The sequence below is a fragment of the Lucilia sericata genome, unplaced genomic scaffold, assembly GCF_015586225.1.
Source record: "Lucilia sericata isolate MDLA Ls3-8-SP2 unplaced genomic scaffold, ASM1558622v1 Contig002013F_arrow, whole genome shotgun sequence".
Lineage (NCBI taxonomy): Eukaryota > Metazoa > Arthropoda > Insecta > Diptera > Calliphoridae > Lucilia > Lucilia sericata.
This window is the reverse complement of record NW_023995878.1, coordinates 52053-76321: the sequence shown is the minus strand read 5'-3', so window position 1 is coordinate 76321 and position 24269 is coordinate 52053. Positions and strand designations below refer to the sequence as shown.

General features: G+C 34.9%; 3 long non-coding RNA genes across 4 annotated transcripts; all 3 read left to right on the top strand.

Annotated features, from left to right (window-relative positions):
- Positions 1–4008: 4008 nt before the first annotated feature.
- On the top strand, positions 4009–20433 carry LOC119613211. 2 transcript variants are annotated; one of them, XR_005232214.1, is made up of 10 exons: positions 4009–4053; positions 4150–4193; positions 4278–4361; positions 4441–4496; positions 5852–5910; positions 6288–6358; positions 6476–6573; positions 19862–20014; positions 20079–20222; positions 20282–20433. It is a non-coding gene; the product is annotated as an uncharacterized LOC119613211 (long non-coding RNA). The 2 variants fall into 2 exon arrangements; XR_005232213.1 differs by having other exon boundaries at positions 19796–20014.
- Positions 10062–12324, top strand: LOC119613210. Its single transcript, XR_005232212.1, has 5 exons — positions 10062–10078; positions 10162–10244; positions 10323–10378; positions 11257–11315; positions 12173–12324. It is a non-coding gene; the product is annotated as an uncharacterized LOC119613210 (long non-coding RNA).
- Positions 20434–20981: 548 nt separating the features above from the next.
- LOC119613212 lies at positions 20982–21512 on the top strand. Its single transcript, XR_005232215.1, has 2 exons — positions 20982–21289; positions 21477–21512. It is a non-coding gene; the product is annotated as an uncharacterized LOC119613212 (long non-coding RNA).
- Positions 21513–24269: the final 2757 nt, after the last annotated feature.

Below are 24269 nucleotides of genomic sequence, written 5' to 3'. Positions count from 1 at the left end.
TTTCCGCAGCTCTCAGTTCTTTCAATTCTTCATTATTTTTTGTTGATTTAGTACGATAGTTTGTTTTTTTTTTCCTGGATCGCCTTGTATGATGGTAATATATTGTGTCCTTTTTCATGCAGAGCTTTCCTTAATATTTGGTACTTATTTCGACTGAGACCCAGTTCCAACATAAGCGCTATTGTCCTCTTCAGTAAAATTTGATTATGATGTTGGAGTTGGTATACTTTCCACAATTCGCTTAAGTCGTTTTGGTGATGCATTAGGAAGAATAGTTGCAATATGTACGACATCCATATGTTGGTTTTCCTTTTTCAGCATTTCGTTAAATGTATCAGCAATTTCCTCATTTGAGATTGAAAAAAGTTTTTGTGTGACCCTCTTTTTTTTTACCTTGAACATAAGTCTTCGTATGACTTGCAAGGCGCTCCTGTTGATGTGTTGTAAGTTGAGATTTCCGTAGTAGTTTCCATCCAACTACAAAATTTTAATCGAAATTTCTTTTGATTTCCATCCACAGACTTACTTTTTACATCAAAAAGTTTTAAAAAGTTTTCAATTTTTGATATGCCTGTTTTGTCTACTTTTCTACTATATGTAGTTTTTATATAATTTGAAATGTCTTCAATTCATTCTGGCCCTTTTGAAGATATACTCCATAAAACGGAACACAACTCTTCGTAATTTAATGTAATCTTCATTGTAGATTTATTAAATATGGTACTTAAAATCTGAGAAGTTTACTTATATACCAATTCTTGTCATTTCCGATACAGGTATTCCAAAGTAAAAAATTACGAATTGTCTACCTATTAACATTTAGGACTATATTACTATAACCTGTAATTCAGTCATTGATATTTCTTATTAGTGAATGAGTCGAAATTATCATTACATGTATATTTTTACCTACATGATCATAAACGAAACAGAACGAAATGATCTGTCGAAAAAATTTAGGTAAAAAATAGTTATAAATTTTTGAAAATTTAAGCATAATAGGACCTTTCAATTATAAGGATAAGCAAACAAATAGAAAATAGGTAAATATAAGATTTAAATATGTGCTGTCATACTTAATACTAAAATATGAAAAAGATGAAATTAAAGGACACAGGTTTAAATGAACATATTTTGAATGTAATTGAGATATTGGCTTGAAATTTTTTGTAAAGGGTCGAGAATTTCCATATCTAACTAAAAAATGATATTAAGGGCTAAATATGGACTAAATTGTTGTAGCTATCTGCGATCCTATTAAAATTTTTGATATAAATCATAGTTTTAGAAATTAAACAAATATGTAATATATGACAAAATCTTTATTTATGAACAAAACTCAATGAAATTTTCAACGCTTGTTAAATTTGTCATTTCAAATAAGATATGAATGAAGAATATTTAAAAAAAAATTGAAAAGGTCAAAGGGCATCCCGCAATTCCCAAAAATAGGAATGAAAATCCCAAAAATGGGATTTTTTACTTTTTTTGCCCATAGGGTCCACATTTCTTTCAGGGCTGGGAAAATACTTTGGAGTAGTAAATAGAAAACATATTGAGGTTTTCCAAAACTGGCTTTCAGTTTTCTGATTCCCAGCTTTGGGATTTTAGAACATGTCGCCAAAGTTGAAGTTTTGATAAAAAATAGGTCATATTCGGAAGGACGCAGTGGCAACATTTTCAAAAAATAGGACAAGTTTTTTACGCCAAAGCGTTCTGCGTAAAGATACCTTTTAGAAAACTATAAAATTGTTATATGTTCTTAATAAAAATTTTATTTTATTAATAAAAGAGTTAAGACACATTTTTGGCAAAAAAACGCCAAAAATCTAAATTTTTTGAATTTTTAAATTAAAAAACGTATATTTTTGGATCTGTAAACAATATTGATCTGAAATTTTTGTATATTATTGGAAATTTTGTTGTCTAACTAACAAGAAAAATTGAGTCCATGTTTGGTCCAAAATTACGCCCGGTATTCAAAAAAAGGCGGACCAAGGTATGGTAAATTTTGTATCACTAAATTTTTAAATGCCTATAACTCGGATATTATAAGAGATAAGTAGTATGTCCAAGCATGTTTTTTCAAGATCTCGTCGAGCGCTCTCACAAAATATAAAAATCTTTGTATTTGGGTGAAAAACAAAAAAATGGCACGAGTTTAAAAATTTTACATGTCGTAGGTACCCTACTTTGAGCCGCCACAGCGCCGTCCCTGGGGCATCTGCAGGGTTCATCTTCAAAACTTAAACTCGAATACTCCTTGGCTACGCTCGCGCCAAATTTTATCCCGATCGGATCAGCCGTTTAGAAATGCCAGATTTATTTCCAAAAAATTTCCATTCTTCCCCACTGTGCAATATTAGATTTAAAATTTAGTTTAATTTTAATTTTAAGTTCAGATCTAGGCTTTACAATTTAGATTTAGTTTTATATCTAGGCTTTAAATTTAGAATTTAAATTTAGCTTTAGTTTTAGATTTAGGTTTAAATTTAAGTTTTAAAATTTAAAATTTAGATTTAGCTTTAGTTTTAGGTTTAAATTTAAATTTAGCTTTAGGTTTAGATTTAAATTTAGCTTTAGTTTTAGGTTTGAATTTAGGTTTAAATTTAGAATTTAAATTTAAATTTAGCTTTAGTTTTAGGTTTGGATTGAGGTTTAACTATATGCACTCAAATTTATGCTTGCGTTTCAAAAGTTCATAATTTCGCTCGGGGATAAACCGGATCTGGCAATTCTTTTTCTGCGGCAACTAGCTGGTTTACGGGAGGCAATTATAGAGCGGGAAGAGTTCTTTTGGCTGATGAGGCTTTCCTGTCCGTCCGTATTAGGGTCCGTTCGGGTAAACCAGGTACATAATTGAACATATATTTTAAGTTAACACACCTTTTAAATAATTTTGCTTGTTTTCACAGGTTTTTTTTTGTTATAAATATATATGGCTAAGACCACCTGAGATCTCAAAATCACGCGTTACTTTGTAAGAGGCCTGAGCTCAACCCTGTTCGCGCACGTTTGGAAAAAAAAAACGCAAACGGAATGGATTCGATACGATGAATGATAGGTAAGCCTAGCAATACTAATATATATTTATTTAGTCTAACCTTTCCTTTTTTTTATAGAAAATTATTTAAAAAGGACACTCGTCCGGTCCGTCTTGTCGTCCGGGTGCAAACTCACAGAAGGTCGGAAAACCAAAAATTATACCAGAGCACCCCAGGCGTGGTGGTGCTGGAAAACAGCTTCTCCCTCGTTGGATGGAGTCGGTGTTGAAGTGGCTTTGCAGGTTTGTGTTTTGCTTTGTTTAATTTAAAATTTAGTTTTAAGTTTAGTTTTAAGTTTAGCTTTAAGTTTAGCTTTAAGTTTAATTAATTCTTTTTTTTTTAATAAAATTGATTTAATTTATATAAAAAAATAAAATCAAAAATTTAGTTTTTTTTTATGATGAGGCCACAGACTCCACCTTCTTCTTCTCTCCGAGCAAAAATCAAAAAGGACCGACATTTTTTTCTTTTGGCATCTAGAAACCTCGGTTACCAATATGGCTTCAACCAATTTTCAGCAATTTGTTTGCCTACATAAAATTTTTTCCTAAAGCTATTTGTTTTTGTTTTTATTCATCTTCTTCTTTCCAAAAAAAAAAAAAATCCCTTTTTCATTGTGTTGCCACCTGTTTAAGTTTCTTCTTCTTCTATTCAGTAGCTCTATTACAGGGTGCACACGACAAACCCCACCACTCCTGTTATCCATCCCTGGATACAGGATGGAGGGGAAAAAAGCACCCTAATATTTCTGAACTACCCTAATGTCCTAAAACTTTTCTGGGATTTTGGGTATTTCATTATTCCCATACAAAAAATTTGCACTATGGCAACCCTTATTCATTCGAGAACGAAAGTACAACTCTGTACCGCCGTTAAAAACTGGCCAGGCGGCGACGTACTGTGAACAGCTGCTTGAATGAATGGAAGAGGAGGAGGCAAATAAGAAAAATACTACGCGTGGGGTGAAGAAGAAGCACCCAAACAAAAAAATATCAATGGATACAACGAGGTAAGTAATTCTTTTGTTAATAACAATAAAATAATAAAAGTATTAATTTAAATAGTTTAAAACAATATAATAATTGTTTCTTTTGTTTCTTTACAGGTTCTGGTGGATTTCTATGGCCGTATAAGGGGATTTTAAATAAGGTAAGTAACAAAAACATAGTGATAGAAAAATTTATTAGTGGTGTTGTTAACTAACACAACCAAATTTTTTTCTTTTCTTTACAGGGATCATGTTGGCTGCCTTGGGCCTATATAAAAAAAACTTGATGGCCGATTCTGAAAGATGGCGGATCGAAGCAGAATGAAATGGTAAGTAAAAAAAAAAATGTGGAAATTATTATAAATATTTATATAAAATTTTCTAATAATTTTGTTTTAAATTTTTCAGGTTTTGTTCCAGATGGGCCAGTGGACTAGGGATTAAGGTGGTTCCGGGAATTTAAGGTAAGTGTAATGGATTATATTTGAAATATAAAAAGTGGACTTTAGTGAAAATTAAAATGTGGTTCGGTGCAAAAAAAAAAAAAATTTTGGTTACAGTGTGCGTCAAAAGTGTGAGTGCCGTGTAAAAAAAAAATTTAATCGAATAAAATAAAAAAAATTTATAAATTTAAAATAATTTCGGTTCGGGTTTTGGAAAAAGTGAATTCGGGTAAAAAAAAATATTTTGGAATTTACAGTGCGTGTAAAAAGTAAACGGAAAAAAAGTACTTGAAAAAGTTTTAACAATCGTTTCGTGTAGAATAATTAAAGTGAAAATGTTAAAGAAAAATTATTTGATCGGAATTTACAGTGAGTGTCAAAAGTGTTCGGACAAAAAAATTAATTTAATGAAAAAAAATTGGAAAAAAGAAAATTGTTTAAGAAATTAGAGTGGTTCTGAAAGTGACAAAAAAAATTTAAAATTTAAATTTGGAAGATACAGTGAGAACAAAAAGTGAAGTGACAGTGAAATATTTTTTTTTTTTCTTCAAATACAGTGGGTGTAAAAAAAAAACGTGAAAATTTTTAGTGACTGGATCTAATAAGCGAGACCAACGGAAACTAAAGTTTGAAAATTTACAGTGGCCATCAGAATTTGTGAATCAGTTAAATTTAAAACAAAATTATTTGTGTAAACAAAAATGAAGTGAACCGTGACCAAAACCTTTTGTAACCAAAACAAAAGAAAAATTAATAAAGAAAACTCTAAAAAAATCAAACCAATCCTAAATGGATAAAATAAAAGAAAAGTGAAAATAAAATTATTTCTCCGATTAAAATATCTTTTGCTTTAATTCAAATTAATAATTTTATAAATTTTCTTTTACTTTCAGCTAATAAAATTCAATTGGACCTGGGATTTGGCCTTGGTTGCTGCTTCCGTTCAGGAAAGTAAGTAATAAACCTAAAACTAAATAATATATAACGAAACATAATTTCACTTATATTAAGTTTTTTCTTCATATTCACGACTTAATCGTAGGAATTTGGTAGAAATGTAAGGACTAAGTTCACCAAAGCTCATAGACTAACGTCTAGAGACTTTGGCGAGAAATACCCCTTACAATTTCTCCGGAAATAAAAGTAAAATATTCAAAAATAAAATTATTTGTGTAAACAAAAATGAAGTGAACCGTGACCAAAACCTTTTGTAACCAAAACAAAAGAAAAATTAATAAAGAAAACTCTAAAAAAAATCAAACCAATCCTAAATGGATAAAATAAAAGAAAAGTGAAAATAAAATTATTTCTCCGATTAAAATATCTTTTGCTTTAATTCAAAATTAATAATTTTATAAATTTTCTTTTACTTTCAGCTAATAAAATTCAATTGGACCTGGGATTTGGCCTTGGTTGCTGCTTCCGTTCAGGAAAGGTAAGTAATAAACCTAAAACTAAATAATATATAACGAAACATAATTTCACTTATATTAAGTTTTTTCTTCATATTCACGACTTAATCGTAGGAATTTGGTAGAAATGTAAGGACTAAGTTCACCAAAGCTCATAGACTAACGTCTAGAGACTTTGGCGAGAAATACCCCTTACAATTTCTCCGGAAATAAAAGTAAAAATATTCAAAAATAAAATTATTTTGAAAAAAAAAGAAAAATATATATATAAAGTGTAATTTTCTAAAAGGAATAATAAATAAAAATGATTTGAGCTTGGAATTCAGTTTGTCCTTTTAGAAGATTACAAAAAGCTAGATTAAATTAATTCAACTAATTATATTTTATTTCTCTTCCACAGGTTATAAATTCAGATTGGACCTGGACCGGAAGCTTGAATGCGGTATATGACCCCAATTATTATTCTAAAACGTAAGTACTAACTAATACTGAACTTATCTAAATCAAATGATTAGATATTGAAAATGACTTGTATCATCAAAATTTACTTTAGACCAAATACTAATAGTTTTGTTTTTCCTTTTACAGGTTGAATCATCAAATTTTGGTTCCTGAAGAAAATCAACAATACCAGCCAACTGTAAGATCGAGAGGAAAATTTCTCCAATCAACGAAAATTTTAATCGGTAAGTGAAAACTTTAAATTTCTATTATTAACATCTAATTTTAAGTTATTCTGTTTAGTCTAATATTAGATTAGTATTTAAATTAGATTTAAAAGCAAACTATAGATATATTGCCTTATTTCGTGATCGTTAAGATCATAATGTTTTCCATTAGAAAAAACTATTTTGCCAGGAATAGTTCGTGTTGTGAGAACAACATACCGTAGTGATAGATTTCCCTGTTAACGAGTAATTCACGTGTTTCTACCCGAAACGCTTGTTGGATACTCGTCGCAGCTTTGCTCCCAGACAATTCAAATTGCCAAATTTTAGTCAGCTAATAATTCCTAACCCTGAGCGCATGGTTCCAAAGGGTGCTATGACGGAATTGCATCTATGACTAGCGTCTGACGATCACAACGTGGTCATAAACGAAAATTAATATATTTAGTCTGGTTGAGCACTCGGCGAACTACTCGTTAACGGGCAAACTATCACGACTGTTTACTGTTCCACAACACAAATGAACTTCCCTGGTCGTAGGCTTTCACTAAAAAAGAAAACAAAGTGTTAAATATAATCAAGGCAAAATATCATTAACAAAATGTTTTGTGTAGAAAGTATCTACTAACTCATTTATACAAAATACAGAAAAAAAAAATAGGTTTTATCATTTTGGTTCGAGCTAGGAGTAGGTATAATCGTTGGGACTAGAACCACCAAAGATGTTGAAACTATTGTTTCAAATCTTTGGCATGAAATACCCCCAACGATTTTCCTTGAAGGTCTTCAACCTCGTATAGGCTATTACCAATAGGTCTGACAATTCGGCATTTTAAAAATTTCTTGGCTAGTTTAGCATTAAAATTATTTTTGAAATCGCTTTGCTGAAAGTTGCGGCGATAAACCTCTTGACCTGGTACAAACTTGACTTGACGGCAACGAGTATTGTATGTCTTCTCGTTTTTCAAATATGCTTTGTGCAGATTCTCACGAATTTTGTGCCGTACTAAGTCCATTTTTACGGGTTTTGGTACTATGTCGATTTCCGGATCATGAAGACATTGTAGTTTCTTCGCAAGCTTATATACACTTCCGTGCGAAATCATGTTCATACCGAACAGTGCGAAGTACGGCGTAACCCCAATAGACGTTTGGACTGACGACCGCAGCGAAAATTCAATTTCGGACAGGTACTTATCCCACTCAGTGTGATCCTCCTGTAGGTAGGAACGAATTGCGGACAGGATGGACTGGTCAACCCGTTCCGAAGCGTTGGCTTGTGGCGAGTGTGTGGCAGTTTTTACATGCTTTACGCCAAAATTCATTACCATATCCTGAAACTCTTTACTAGTAAACTGCTTGCCATTATCAGACAAAATCGTCTCAGGTGTACCAAATTTGTGGAACACTTCAGATATTAAAAACTTAATGACGTTTTTCGTGTTAGCTTTCGGCATAGCTCTGAGCAGTACATATTTCGTTAGGTGGTCTAGGACGATGAATATGTATGCGTTTCCGTTTCTTGACCGTGGATAAGGCCCCAAAAAGTCTATAAAGATCTTCTGGAACGGTCGTTCCGTTGTAGATTCAGCTCCCATTGGTGGTCTTAGGATAGAATTCGCGGGTTTTGTCTCGCGACAGGTTTGGCATTTGGCCACAAATGATCGGACCTGAACATTCTGGTTGGGCCAGTAGAAATATTCCCTTAACCTTCGGAGCGTTTTACCAAAACCTCCATGAGCGGCTTGAGGCGGATTGTGGCACTTTCGCAATTACTTCTTGCGTAAGCTCTAGTGGAACCCATAACTTCCAGGCAAAATCTTCGTTTAGCGGCACCCCGTCATATGGGAGGACCCGCTTATAAACCAGGTCATCCACGACCTTCAAATCAGGCAGACTTTCAGCGTTTTCCTTGATTTTGGCGATTAAGTCCAGGTAACTTTGACCTTTGAAATACTCAGACTCTAAATCTATTAAATTATTTACCTCCACAGATACTTCCTCCATGTCATATCTCGACAGGGTGTCGGGAACGATATTTTTGGATCCGGGCCGGTGTTCGATGGTAAAGGTAAAGGCCTGTAGATGTAAGCTCCATCGGGCTAGTCTGCCACTGAGGTCTTTGTGGGACATAAGCCATTTTAGGCTGCTATGGTCCGTGATGACTGTAAATGGCAAAAGTTCTACATAATTGAACATATATTTTAAGTTAACACACCTTTTAAATAATTTTGCTTGTTTTCACAGGTTTTTTTTTTGTTATAAATATATATGGCTAAGACCACCTGAGATCTCAAAATCACGCGTTACTTTGTAAGAGGCCTGAGCTCAACCCTGTTCGCGCACGTTTGGAAAAAAAAAACGCAAACGGAATGGATTCGATACGATGAATGATAGGTAAGCCTAGCAATACTAATATATTTTATTTAGTCTAACCTTTCCTTTTTTTTATAGAAAATTATTTAAAAAGGACACTCGTCCGGTCCGTCTTGTCGTCCGGGGTGCAAACTCACAGAAGGTCGGAAAACCAAAAATTATACCAGAGCACCCCAGGCGTGGTGGTGCTGGAAAACAGCTTCTCCCTCGTTGGATGGAGTCGGTGTTGAAGTGGCTTTGCAGGTTTGTGTTTTGCTTTGTTTAATTTAAAATTTAGTTTAAGTTTAGTTTTAAGTTTAGCTTTAAGTTTAGCTTTAAGTTTAATTAATTCTTTTTTTTTTAATAAAATTGATTTAATTTATATAAAAAAAATTAAATCAAAAATTTAGTTTTTTTTTATGATGAGGCCACAGACTCCACCTTCTTCTTCTCTCCGAGCAAAAATCAAAAAGGACCGACATTTTTTTCTTTTGGCATCTAGAAACCTCGGTTACCAATATGGCTTCAACCAATTTTCAGCAATTGTTTGCCTACATAAATTTTTCCTAAAGCTATTTGTTTTTGTTTTATTCATCTTCTTCTTTCCAAAAAAAAAAAAAATCCCTTTTTCATTGTGTTGCCACCTGTTTAAGTTTCTTCTTCTTCTATTCAGTAGCTCTATTACAGGGTGCACACGACAAACCCCACCACTCCTGTTATCCATCCCTGGATACAGGATGGGAGGGAAAAAAGCACCCTAATATTTCTGAACTACCCTAATGTCCTAAAACTTTTCTGGGATTTGGGTATTTCATTATTCCCATACAAAAAAATTTGCACTATGGCAACCCTTATTCATTCGAGAACGAAAGTACAACTCTGTACCGCCGTTAAAAACTGGCCAGGCGGCGACGTACTGTGAACAGCTGCTTGAATGAATGGAAGAGGAGGAGGCAAATAAGAAAAATACTACGCGTGGGTGAAGAAGAAGCACCCAAACAAAAAAAAAATATCAATGGATACAACGAGGTAAGTAATTCTTTTGTTAATAACAATAAAATAATAAAAGTATTAATTTAAATAGTTTTAAAAACAATTAATAATTGTTTCTTTGTTTCTTTACAGGTTCTGGTGGATTTCTATGGCCGTATAGGGGATTTTAAATAAGGTAAGTAACAAAAACCATAGTGATAGAAAAATTTATTAGTGTGTTGTTAACTAACACAACCAAATTTTTTCTTTTCTTTACAGGGATCATGTTGGCTGCCTTGGGCCTATATAAAAAAACTTGATGGCCGATTCTGAAAGATGGCGGATCGAAGCAGAATGAAATGGTAAGTAAAAAAAAAAATGTGGAAATTATTATAAATATTTATATAAATTTTCTAATAATTTTGTTTTAAATTTTTCAGGTTTTGTTCCAGATGGGCCAGTGGACTAGGGATTAAGGTGGTTCCGGGAATTTAAGGTAAGTGTAATGGATTATATTTGAAATATAAAAAGTGGACTTTAGTGAAAATTAAAATGTGGTTCGGTGCAAAAAAAAAAAAAATTTTGGTACAGTGTGCGTCAAAAGTGTGAGTGCCGTGTAAAAAAAAAAATTTAATCGAATAAAATAAAAAAAATTGATAAATTTAAAATAATTTCGGTTCGGGTTTTGGAAAAAGTGAATTCGGGTAAAAAAATATTTTGGAATTTACAGTGCGTGTAAAAAGTAAACGGAAAAAAAAAAAAAAATACTTGAAAAAGTTTTAACAATCGTTTCGTGTAGAATAATTAAAAGTGAAAATGTTAAAGAAAAATTATTTGATCGGAATTTACAGTGAGTGTCAAAAGTGTTCGGACAAAAAAATTAATTTAATGAAAAAAAAGTTGGAAAAAGAAAATTGTTTAAGAAATTAGAGTGGCTTCTGAAAAGTAACAAAAACAATTTAAAATTAAATTCGGAAGATACAGTGAGAACAAAAAGTGAAGTGACAGTGAAATATTTTTTTTTTCTTCAAATACAGTGGGTGTAAAAAAAAAACGTGAAAATTTTTAGTGACTGGATCTAATAAGCGAGACCAACGGAAACTAAAGTTTGAAAATTTACAGTGGCCATCAGAATTTGTGAATCAGTTAAATTTAAAACAAAATTATTTGTGTAAACAAAAATGAAGTGAACCGTGACCAAAACCTTTGTAACCAAAACAAAAGAAAAATTAATAAGAAAACTCTAAAAAAATCAAACCCAATCCTAAATGGATAAAATAAAAGAAAAGTGAAAAATAAAATTATTTCTCCGATTAAAATATCTTTTGCTTTAATTCAAAATTAATAATTTTTAAAATTTTCTTTTACTTTCAGCTAATAAAATTCAATTGGACCTGGGATTTGGCCTTGGTTGCTGCTTCCGTTCAGGAAAGGTAAGTAATAAACCTAAAACTAAATAATATATAACGAAACATAATTTCACTTATATTAAGTTTTTTCTTCATATTCACGACTTAATCGTAGGAATTTGGTAGAAATGTAAGGACTAAGTTCACCAAAGCTCATAGACTAACGTCTAGAGACTTTGGCGAGAAATACCCCTTACAATTTCTCCGGAAATAAAAGTAAAAATATTCAAAAATAAAATTATTTGTGTAAACAAAAATGAAGTGAACCGTGACCAAAACCTTTTGTAACCAAAACAAAAGAAAAATTAATAAAGAAAACTCTAAAAAAATCAAACCAATCCTAAATGGATAAAATAAAAGAAAAGTGAAAATAAAATTATTTCTCCGATTAAAATATTTTGCTTTAATGCAAAAATTAATAATTTTATAAATTTTCTTTTACTTTCAGCTATAAAATTCAATTGGACCTGGGATTTGCCTTGGTTGCTGCTTCCGTTCAGGAAAGGTAAGTAATAAACCTAAAACTAATAATATATACTGAAACATAATTTCACTTATATTAAGTTTTCTCTTCATATTCACGACTTAATCGTAGGAATTTGGTAGAAATGTAAGGACTAAGTTCACCAAAGCTCATAGACTAACGTCTAGAGACTTTGGCGAGAAATACCCCTTACAATTTCTCCGGAAATAAAAGTAAAATATTCAAAAATAAAATTATTTTGAAAAAAAAAAGAAAATATATATAAAGTGTAATTTTCTAAAAGGAATAATAAATAAAATAATTTGATCTTAGCTTGGAATTCAGTTTGTCCTTTAGAAGATTACAAAAAGCTAGATTAAATTAATTCAACTAATTATATTTTATTTCTCTTCCACAGGTTATAAATTCAGATTGGACCTGGACCGGAAGCTTGAATGCGGTATATGAACCCAATTATTGTTCTAAAAACGTAAGTACTAACTAATACTGAACTTATCTAAATCAAATGATTAGATATTGAAAATGACTTGTATCATCAAAATTTACTTTAGACCAAATACTAATTGTTTTGTTTTTCCTTTCACAGGTTGAATCATCGAATTTTGGTTCCTGAAGAAAATCAACAATACCAGCCAACTGTAAGATCGAGAGGAAAATTTCTCCAATCAACGCAAAATTTTAATCGGTAAGTGAAAACTTTAAATTTCTATTATTAACATCTAATTTTAAGTTATTCTGTTTAGTCTAATATTAGATTTAGTATTTAAATTAGATTTAAAAGCAAACTATAGATATATTGCCTTATTTCGTGATCGTTAAGATCATAATGTTTCCATTAGAAAAAACTATTTTGCCAGGAATAGTTCGTGTTGCGAGAACAACATACCGTAGTGATAGATTTCCCTGTTAACGAGTAATTCACGTGTTTCTACCCGAAACGCTTGTTGGATACTCGTCGCAGCTTTGCTCCCAGACAATTCAAATTGCCAAATTTTAGTCAGCGCTTAGATGACTAATAATTCCTAACCCTGAGCGCATGGTTCCAAAGGGTGCTATGACGGAATTGCATCTATGACTAGCGTCTGACGATCACAACGTGGTCATAAACGAAAATTAATATATTTAGTCTGGTTGAGCACTCGGCGAACTACTCGTTAACGGGCAAACTATCACGACTGTTTACTGTTCCACAACACAAATGAACTTCCCTGGTCGTAGGCTTTCACTAAAAAAGAAAACAAAGTGTTAAATATAATCAAGGCAAAATATCATTAACAAAATGTTTTGTGTAGAAAGTATCTACTAACTCATTTATACAAAATACAGAAAATAAAATAGGTTTTATCATTTTGGTTCGAGCTAGGAGTAGGTATAATCGTTGGGACTAGAACCACCAAAGATGTTGAAACTATTGTTTCAAATCTTTGGCATGAAATACCCCCAACGATTTTCCTTGAAGGTCTTCAACCTCGTATAGGCTATTACCAATAGGTCTGACAATTCGGCATTTTAAAAATTTCTTGGCTAGTTTAGCATTAAAATTATTTTTGAAATCGCTTTGCTGAAAGTTGCGGCGATAAACCTCTTGACCTGGTACAAACTTGACTTGACGGCAACGGGTATTGTATGTCTTCTCGTGTTTCAAATATGCTTTGTGCAGATTCTCACGAATTTTGTGCCGTACTAAGTCCATTTTTACGGGTTTTGGTACTATGTCGATTTCCGGATCATGAAGACATTGTAGTTTCTTCGCAAGCTTATATACACTTCCGTGCGAAATCATGTTCATACCGAACAGTGCGAAGTACGGCGTAACCCCAATAGACGTTTGGACTGACGACCGCAGCGAAAATTCAATTTCGGACAGGTACTTATCCCACTCAGTGTGATCCTCCTGTAGGTAGGAACGAATTGCGGACAGGATGGACTGGTTAACCCGTTCCGAAGCGTTGGCTTGTGGCGAGTGTGTGGCAGTTTTTACATGCTTTACGCCAAAATTCGTTACCATATCCTGAAACTCTTTACTAATAAACTGCTTGCCATTATCAGACAAAATCGTCTCAGGTGTACCAAATTTGTGGAACACTTCGGATATTAAAAACTTAATGACGTTTTTCGTGTTAGCTTTCGGCATAGCTCTGAGCAGTACATATTTCGTTAGGTGGTCTAGGACGATGAATATGTAAGCGTTTCCGTTTCTTGACCGTGGATAAGGCCCCAAAAAGTCTATAAAGATCTTCTGGAACGGTCGTTCCGTTGTAGATTCAGCTCCCATTGGTGGTCTTAGGATAGAATTCGCGGGTTTTGTCTCGCGACAGGTTTGGCATTTGGCCACAAATGATCGGACCTGAACATTCTGGTTGGGCCAGTAGAAATATTCCCTTAACCTTCGGAGCGTTTTACCAAAACCTCCATGAGCGGCTTGAGGCGGATTGTGGCACTTCGCAATTACTTCTTGAGTAAGCTCTAGTGGAACCCATAACTTCCAGGCAAAATCTTCGTTTAGCGGCACCCCGTCATATGGGAGGACCCGCTTATAAACCAGGTCATCCACGACCTTCAAATCAGGCAGGCTTTCAGCGTTTTCCTTGATTTTGGCGATTAAGTCCAGGTAACTTTGACCTTTGAAATACTCAGACTCTAAATCTATTAAATTATTTACCTCCACAGATACTTCCTCCATGTCATATCTCGACAAGGTGTCGGGAACGATATTTTTGGATCCGGGCCGGTGTTCGATGGTAAAGGCCTGTAGATGTAAGCTCCATCGGGCTAGTCTGCCACTGAGGTCTTTGTGGGACATAAGCCATTTTAGGCTGCTATGGTCCGTGATGACTGTAAATGGCAAAAGTTCTATATAAGGCCGGAATTTCTTAATGGCCATCACTACGGCCAAACACTCTCTCTCGGTAACCGAGTAGTTCTTCTGTGCACTGGTCAATTTGTGAGAGAAGAAGGCTACTGGATGTTCGCCGTCGTTTTCGTCCTTCTGGAACAGAACTGCTCCCAAACCTATATCTGATGCATCGCATTGGACATAAAGTGCCTGTTGAAATCGGGATGCATAAGCACTGGTGCTGTTGTGAGGGCGGACTTTAGCTTGTCGAAGGCTTCCTTAGCTTCGTCCGGAAAGTTGAAACCTTTTCCTTTCTTAAGGGTGTTAAAAATAGGTGTTGATATGGTAGCGTAGTCGGGGATGAAGCGCCTATACCAACCCGTAGCTCCCATAAAGCTTCGGACCTGTTTGGCGGTTTTCGGGTAGGTATATTTTAAAATCGTATCGATCTTAACTGGGTCAGGTTTTAACTTCCCTCCTCCTACTATATACCCTAGGTACTTCAACTCTTTGAAGCAAAATTTCGACTTCCCTACGTTGATGGTCAGACCCGCCGAATCCAGGCAATGCGATACCCGATCCAGCAACTCCAGGTGAGTCTCAAAGTCTGGTGATACGATCAAAAGGTCATCTAGATAGACGAAAACTCTATCACGAAGTGCTGAAGGGATCACTTTGTCCATCAGACGACATAACCTTTGGGCTGCGTTACACAACCCGAAAGGCATGACCGTGAAATGGTAAAGTGGTCGCCCCGGCACCGTGAATGCAGTCTTCTCCCTACTAGATGCATCTAACGGTATCTGCCAGAACGCGTCTTTGAGATCCACGCTGGATATGAAGAACGTATCCCCTAACCGACTGAGCAGACCTTCGATGTGCGGCAGCGGATAGGCGTCCTTGACCGTGAGGGCATTTAGCTTACGAGCGTCCAGACACAATCGGTTCTTCTCGCCCCTACGGACGAGAGTAACCGGATGGCTCCAAGGACTCTCGCTCTGCTCTATGACCCCAAGCTCAAGCATCCTATCCAGCTCTGCATACATTAACTTCTGCACAGCCGGTGAGACGGGATAATGCCTGTCCTTCACTGGGATCGCGTCGCGGGTATCGATTGTATGGGTTTCGAGGGAAGTCTGACCGAGTCCCTTCTTTGAGAAACACGGGAATTTTGCTACCACCACATCTAATGCCGCCTTTTGCCCAGGAGTAAGAATATGGGTTTTGGTTACATCCTTCGTCTCCTCAGACTCCGGACACAAATTAACCCCGTTAGTTGTAATGCTACATATACTAGGAAACAGACCGAAACTTTTCATAAAATCTACCCCTAAAAATAGAGGCCTATTTAAAGTAGGTACTAGATATAGAGTCACTTCATTAGAACAATTATTAAAATTAACTTTGGTTTTTACTCGTCCAACAATTCTATGTGGACTGCCATCGGCAGTTTTTACATAGGACAAAAATTTAAAAACTTTAAGACCGGATTCCTCCACTAACTCCATGCAGCCCTTACCTAAGCAAGACACCGTGGCTCCACTGTCTAACAGACCCTCAATCTCACAACCATTTATATTAATCTTTAGATAAAGTCTAGCATCCTTGCCCTCATACAAACTCGTAGACAAAATTTCATTCTTGATCTTCTTTCTAATTTTATACCTAAGTCTAGCTTTCTGAATTCTATTCGATACTTGACCAAAAATCCTAGATCTTGCTTCAGCGTATTCCCGAATTCTTTGATGAAGCGGTTTAATTATATGAACTTTAGGTTGTTCATCGGCAGGCTTTATGCTTGCATTATTAACTAGAATTTTAGACGGTCTAAAGTGTTCGATACCATGGTCAACCGGGATTAAGCTAGGGTTGAACGAGTCTCCCCCGTTTGGGACTCGCTCCCCTTCAGGTTTCCCTGACATTTAGGGCACTTAGGCGTGACTACGTCATCCCTACCACATCTAAAACAAAATATGCGTCTATTAGGTGAAGGACAATCCACGAAACTATGGCCTGGCTGCTTACAATTCCAGCAAATATACCGGCTACTAGTGGCTAAGGCGTAGATTTCGAGGATTGGTATAGGCACTTCATCTCCAAACTGGAGTTCATGGACTCGAGCTGGGGCGGGTTGTCTAGACTGGAAAGTCTGCCTCTGACTGGTGATTAAATTTTCAGCTCTTTTCGCCTGTTGGCAGAACTCATTGAGACTAGAAGTGGTCACGGAAAATAGTAGATGTGACAATGACGGCTTTAGATTACTTTTCATAATCTCCACTAGATCTCGTTCTGAATAGGGATTTCGCTGTTGATTTCTTAGCTTCATCACACCATTGTAAAAACTTTCAAAGCTTTCCATCGGCATTGGGCGACGATCCATAATTTGTTTTTGTAACTGGAACTCGTTCTCAAATCTTCGGAACTGGGTAAGGAATGCTCCCACCAACTCATCCCAGGACTGTATTGGCCTTAACTTACGTAGGTTCCAATACCAGTCCAGCGCCTGGCCTTCTAGCAGATGATGAAAACCTCGTAGGACGTCATTGAACGCGCAGTTGTAGTCCTGTCTTAGAACGTCTACTCGAAAAATGAAATCTTCAGCACTCATGGACTTCGAGGTTCCGTCGAACTTAATACCCCATTTGGACAAATCCACCTTTCTTTGAACGGCGAATGCGCCGTCAGTAGGCCAACTTGGAGCTTGTGAGGATTGAATTGGTGCCGGAAAAACTGGGTTCGCATTTGGTGGTACATAATGCGGCTGTGCGTTAGCTGCTTGTCCTTGGGTTGGTTGAAAATCATTTTGCAACTGGTAATTACTAGCAGGTATGTACAATTGAGGTTGATGTAGTTGATTCGTTACTAAATTGTTTCCTTGCCTAACAGGTGGTTGCTGCTCTACAGGCTGATGGTTAAACACTGCATTTGGCTGCCGAACAGATGTTCGCGGCTCCGTTGGTTGAAGGACCGATATCGGCGGATTAGCTGGAGCAGCAGCATTGCCGAATTCCTGTTTCAATTCGGTTCGCAACTGCCGTATTTGCCGTTTCAACTCCTCCCGCACAAAAGTAAACATATCGCCTCCTGTGGTGACGATGTTAACAGGTTGAGGAGCTGTCGGCGGGACATTTGCTCGGAACTCTTGTTGCACATTCCTGGCGGTGATACTGCTGTAGCCAGGCGATGTAATCGTGCTGTTGGAGATGGCAGACTCATTTAAAAACCCAGAACGTTCATGGGCCATAGACATGAATTGTTGGACCGCCGGCATGACGGTCGATGCAGAGGTAGTAGTTGTCGTAGCTGTGTTGGCAATCGTATACGTCGGATGCGCCGTAGGAACTACAGTTCCTGCAGTCGTGCGTGTAATGTTCTCCATATTGGAAATATTATTATGCTCAGTTTGTACACGAGTCCTAGCCGAGCGAGTTAAGACCATTCCTAATGAATAGAAATCCAGTTGGCGGAATGACCCCACAATAAAAACTCAACCAAAATAACAAAATATAATAAAATATCAAATTGAAGATTCGTATATATAACAGACCGCTAGTAAAAAAAACTATTTATCTCTATGATAAATATTAAGCAAAATACTAGAAGAAATTCCTCCTCTTTCCCAAAGGAAAACTAAAAAAAAATAAATTCTAAAGAAAGGAAGTAAAGATTCAAAAACTAAATCCAAAACGTTCGTAACGACAAAGCTAAAACGTTCTACAAAAAAAAAAACTCAAAATCCAAATCCAAAAGAACCAAAGATAAATCTTGAAATCTCAAATTAAATAAAATCTTACTATCGGCGGTGTATTTCAGGAAAGTAAAGTTTGCAGGTAATGTAAAAATGTATTATTGTTCGTAGATACGTTTCTAATTGTTTCTTTTCTATTTTGGTTTCAGGAGATGCAGACAAGAAAAACTAAAATGGATAAAATTTTAGTAGTTGTTTCCCACAGAAAAACTTTTAAAGGTGCAACTAGAAGATGGTTTGATAACCTAGAACCTGTAGGACTACCCTTACTACTTCACTGCGGACAAAACGCATGTTTCTAAAACAAATACTCTATGGACTATTGTAAAAGAGGGGGCTGGCCTTAGCTATTCTTTCTTCACAACTTGAGCATTCTCAGATATGCTATGGAAAGCTATTCTGAGAGCTAGACTAAAATTGTCCTGTTGTCCGGGACTTACGTAGGTGTGTACAATATTGACCATGCACAATTATAGCTTCCCATCTATTGAAATGGAGAAAAGTAAAAACTAAATTTACTATTTCGTCCGACGACGTCGCAACAATTAGGGACTCTAGGTATGACCTAACAGGACTTACGTTGTCATGACTAAATAGGATAATAGATAAACTAATAAAAGATCAGGCTATGGACCTACTCGGGCCCCACGTTGGGCGCCATTTATGTAGTGTAGTGGTTGTGCAAAACAAAAGAAACTAGTATGGCCAGAGTGGTAGCGGCGCTGGTATGCTCGCGTTCGCCGGGCTTGGAGCTCGCCGGATGGGGGTGGTTCTTGCTACCACTCTAGACACCTACACACACATAAAAACCATACCAGCTAAAAGAAATAACGAAATAAAATATACAGGGGCACCGAGTAGGTTTCTGTCTGTCTCCCTGATGAAACGTTCCTACGACCTATAACGGCTGGCAGATGTTGTGCCAGGATAAACCCTCCCACTCGGGATTGGATAATCCCGCCATGACATCCTAATATTAGGGATGTCCCAAAATTTACCCTGCAAACTTTCCTTTCCCTACTTACCGCCGCTTATATTGTTTAACCGATCATTTTAATTGATTAAGACTTTTAAAAAAAATTTCATTTAAACATTATAAATGTTGGATTTTATTATCGAAATTATTCTCAAACAAACTTTAACAATATTAGATTTAAAATTTAGTTTAGTTTTAATTTTAATTTTAAGTTCAGATCTAGGCTTTACAATTTAGATTTAGTTTTATATTTAGGCTTTAAATTTAGAATTTAAATTTAGTTTTAGATTTAGGTTTAAATTTAAGTTTTAAAATTTAAAATTTAGATTTAGCTTTAGTTTCAGGTTTAAATTTAGCTTTAGGTTTAGATTTAAATTTAGCTTTAGTTTAGGTTTGAATTTAGGTTTAAATTTAGAATTTAAATTTAGAATTTAAATTTAGAATTTAAATTTAAATTTAGCTTTAGTTTTAGGTTTGGATTGAGGTTTAACTATATGCACTCAAATTTATGCTTGCGTTTCAAAAGTTCATAATTTCGCTCGGGGATAAACCGGATCTGGCAATTCTTTTTCTGCGGCAACTAGCTGGTTTACGGGAGGCAATTATAGAGCGGGAAGAGTTCTTTTGGCTGATGAGGCTTTCCTGTCCGTCCGTATTAGAGTCCGTTCGGATAAACCAGGTAAGTAATTGAAAATATATTTTAAGTTAACACACCTTTTAAATAATTTTGCTTGTTTTCACAGGTTTTTTGTTATAAATATATATGGCTAAGACCACCTGAGATCTCAAAATCACGCGTTACTTTGTAAGAGGCCTGAGCTCAACCCTGTTCGCGCACGTTTGGAAAAAAAACGCAAACGAAATGGATTCGATACGATGAATGATAGGTAAGCCTAGCAATACTAATATATATTTATTTAGTCTAACCTTTCCCTTTTTTTTATAGAAAATTATTTAAAAAGGACACTCGTCCGGTCCGTCTTGTCGTCCGGGTGCAAACTCACAGAAGGTCGGAAAACCAAAAATTATACCAGAGCACCCCAGGCGTGGTGGTGCTGGAAAACAGCTTCTCCCTCGTTGGATGGAGTCGGTGTTGAAGTGGCTTAGTTTTAAGTTTAGCTTTAAGTTTAGCTTTAAGTTTAGTTTTAAGTTTAATTAATTCCTTTTTTTTAAATAAAATTGATTTAATTTATATAAAAAAATAAAATCAAAAATTTAGTTTTTTTTTTTATGATGAGGCCACAGACTCCACCTTCTTCTTCTCTCCGAGCAAAAATCAAAAAGGACCGACATTTTTTCCTTTTGGCATCAAGAAACCTCGGTTACCAATATGGCTTCAACAAATGTTCAGCAATTTGTTTGCCTACATAAAATTTTTTCCTAAAGCTATTTGTTTTTGTTTTTATTCATCTTCTTCTTTCCAAAAAAAAAATCCCTTTTTCATTGTGTTGCCACCTGTTTAAGTTTCTTCTTCTTCTATTCAGTAGCTCTATTACAGGGTGCACACGACATTCAAAATGAAATTATATTAAAATCAAAAACCAATTCCTCATTTCTAAAGTTATTTTCCATTCTTGATACAGACGCAAGAATATCAAGTGATCGGAAGGAATACCTTCAAATAAACGTTGTTTTTCTTCTTTATATTATGACGCAATAAATCTTTGAAGGGTTCATTTAAATGATTCATATAGTGTGACAACTCTAAGGGATCTATAGTCGACATAAAGCCACAATGGTTAGTACCGGAACCAAACATTGCAACAAAGTAGCAATCACCATATTTTGGCTCTTTGCTTGATAGAATACGAATTTCGACTAGCCACTACCGATGGGCGTCAACTTTTTTCTATTATGGATTATTTCATGGCAGAATAATTTGTCCAGTTTGTTTTTTCAACTTTAGCAGTCGTTTTCAAAACAATAACAAAAAGCCATCACTATACCCCCAAAGGTAGATAAATAACAAGGAATATTTTGGAAGTCAACAAGTATTTATCCTCTAATGTTTACATTTAACACAATCATTTAAAATAAAACTAAACATCTCTAGCATGATGTAATAACTTAGTGCATCCTGATCTCTAGTATATTTTCCCAAATAAAAGGTTTTTGAAAATACATATGATTATTACTTACAGAATATCAAGAAGATCTACATATGTCACATTTAAAGCAACTTTAACAGTCCATTAGCCCATTCCGCAAGAGCAACGCCATGTAGATAATCCGGATTAAATGAATATGAGATGACAAAGTTAATTTATTTCAATAGCAGTTGGCGGTAACATGGCAGCCAGCAGTTCGCAGCGGGAAAAAGTGGCAGTAAAGAGGCCTTCCTATACACTATAATATGAGACTTTTGGTTACTTTTTCGATCTTTTACTGGTATTAATTAAACGTTTAATGAGAATATAAGTTAACAACCTAAATGTTATTAACCTTTTTTATTTTAACTACACGATTCGTTTTATTATTTTGCAATCTATTCAAAATAAATTGTTTCAAATTTTGAAACTCCGTTTTTGCTGACACCATGTCTGCAATAAATAAAAGTAATCTCATAACCCTAATCATGGCAAATCCATCTAACCTAATAAGACCACCCACCCTTAACCAAGACCAAATTCCTCAACCAATTAATCCCCAAAATCAACCACAAATGAATGCTGCACTACAGCAACAAATAGCATCCTTTGTCGTAGAACAAGTTAGAGCAACAATTCAAGCGTTAAATATTTCAAATGACGATTTACCTAATGGATCAGATATAGTAATAGAAGAAAGACATAGGAACAACATAGGTGAATTAGATAAGATTCCTGATATTGTCCGATGTTTGAGAGAATTTTCAGGTAATCCTGCTGAGTTTAATTCTTGGAGGAAAAGCGTAGAAAGGGTCCTGGAAATGTATGATAATTTTAAAGGAACTGCAAAATATTTCGGAATATTAAGCGTTATCCGCAACAAAATTATAGGTAATGCAGACGCAGCCCTAGAATCATATAATACTCCTCTTAATTGGAAGAGTATCGTTAAGTGCTTAACACTTCACTATGGGATAAGCGTGATTTAGGTACTCTAGAATATCAGATGACTTCATTGATTCAAGGCAAAAACTCTATACAAGGTTTTTATCAGGAGGTTTATACCCATCTGTCCTTAATATTAAATAAAATAGGATGTATGGAGATAGGCAAGGAATCAGCTATGTTACTGACACAGACATATCGCGATAAAGCCTTAGATACCTTTATAAGAGGTCTCAATGGAGAATTACCCAAATTATTAGGAATCCGCGAACCATCAAATTTACCACAAGCATTGCACTTATGCTTAAAATTAGAAAACCAAAACTTTAGAGCAGAATACGCCTATAATCACAATAATATTAAACCACAAAGACAATTTCAACCACCTCAACCAAAACGAAATGTTAATTTAAATAAAGCACCATTTTATCCTGAACTTACCCTACAACGGCCTAGTAACGCAAGGCAATGGGACACATTTCAATATCAGAATAATCAAAGGTCATATCGACAACCCTTTTTTAACCCACCATCAAGACCTACAGCTTCAAAGCCACAAAGACCCGAACCAATGGACATTGATCATTCTATTCAGTCCAAAAACATTAATTACCAAAATAGACCCCGTCAAACAAATCAATTTCATGGCAAAAGGCCTATACCCTCATCTCTAAACACCCCAATGCCACATAATAAATTGCAAAGAAATTTTCACATTGTCAATGAAGAACTTCCTTCTAATGATATGTCATAATTGTCAATGAAGAACTTCCTTCTAATGATATGTCATATAACCAAAATGACAATTCCAATAGTTACGAAAATAATTACCGACAAGCGATTCAAGACGAAAATCTTCAAGATTACAATACAAGATTATTACCAACAAGAAATCGAACAGGGAAATACCCACACCGAAGATTTATCAGATATCCATTTTTTAGATTAGCGCATTCTTCACTTCCATATTTTAAATGTAAAACAGAGAATGGCCAAATATTAAAAATATTAATTGATACTGGCTCTAATAAAAATTATATCCAGCCTTCTCTAGTAACCAAACCAATTCTAAATGAAAACCCCTTTTTTTGCGATTTCTATATCTGGCAACATACAAATTACACACCACACTTTCGTAAATATCTTCAACATACCCAAATCATAAAATAAAATTTTATATCTTGCCGTCGTTGAAATCTTTTCATGGCATTCTTGGTCATGACAGCTTAGAAGAACTTAATGCAGTAATCCATGTAAAAGAACAATACATGTTAATAGATAATGTTAAAAAATTAAAATTTATCAGCATATTCCCAATCAATCAATAAGGTTGAACTAAGAACCGACCATTTGAACAAAACCCAATAGCAAAGCTAGAAGAAGCAATTCACATGTATCCGAATTTATTTACAGAACCTAACCATAAATTAACCTACACTTCTCGAGTGCAGGGAGAAATTAGAACAACTACTGATACACCAGTCTTTTCAAAAACATATCCCTACCCTATGGCACTAAAAAGTGAAATAGAGAAACAAGTACTTGAGCTTTTAAATGATGGAATAATTCGACCATCAAAGTCCCCATATAATGCACCTGTTTGGATCGTTCCAAAAAAAATGGATGCATCAGGAAGAGAAAAATATAGAATGGTAATAGATTACAGGAAATTAGAACTCAATTACTGTGCCAGACCCGTTATCCGATTCCGGAGATAAATGAGGTAGTTAATCAAACCTAGGGGGAAAACAAATATTTTTCCGTTATAGATCTAAAAGTGGTTTTCATCAGATCCCACTTACGGAAGTGATATTGAGGAAAACTGCATTTTCCATTAATAATGGAAAATTTGAATTTGTACGTCTTCCTTCGGATTGAAGAATTCTCCTTCAATTTTCCAAC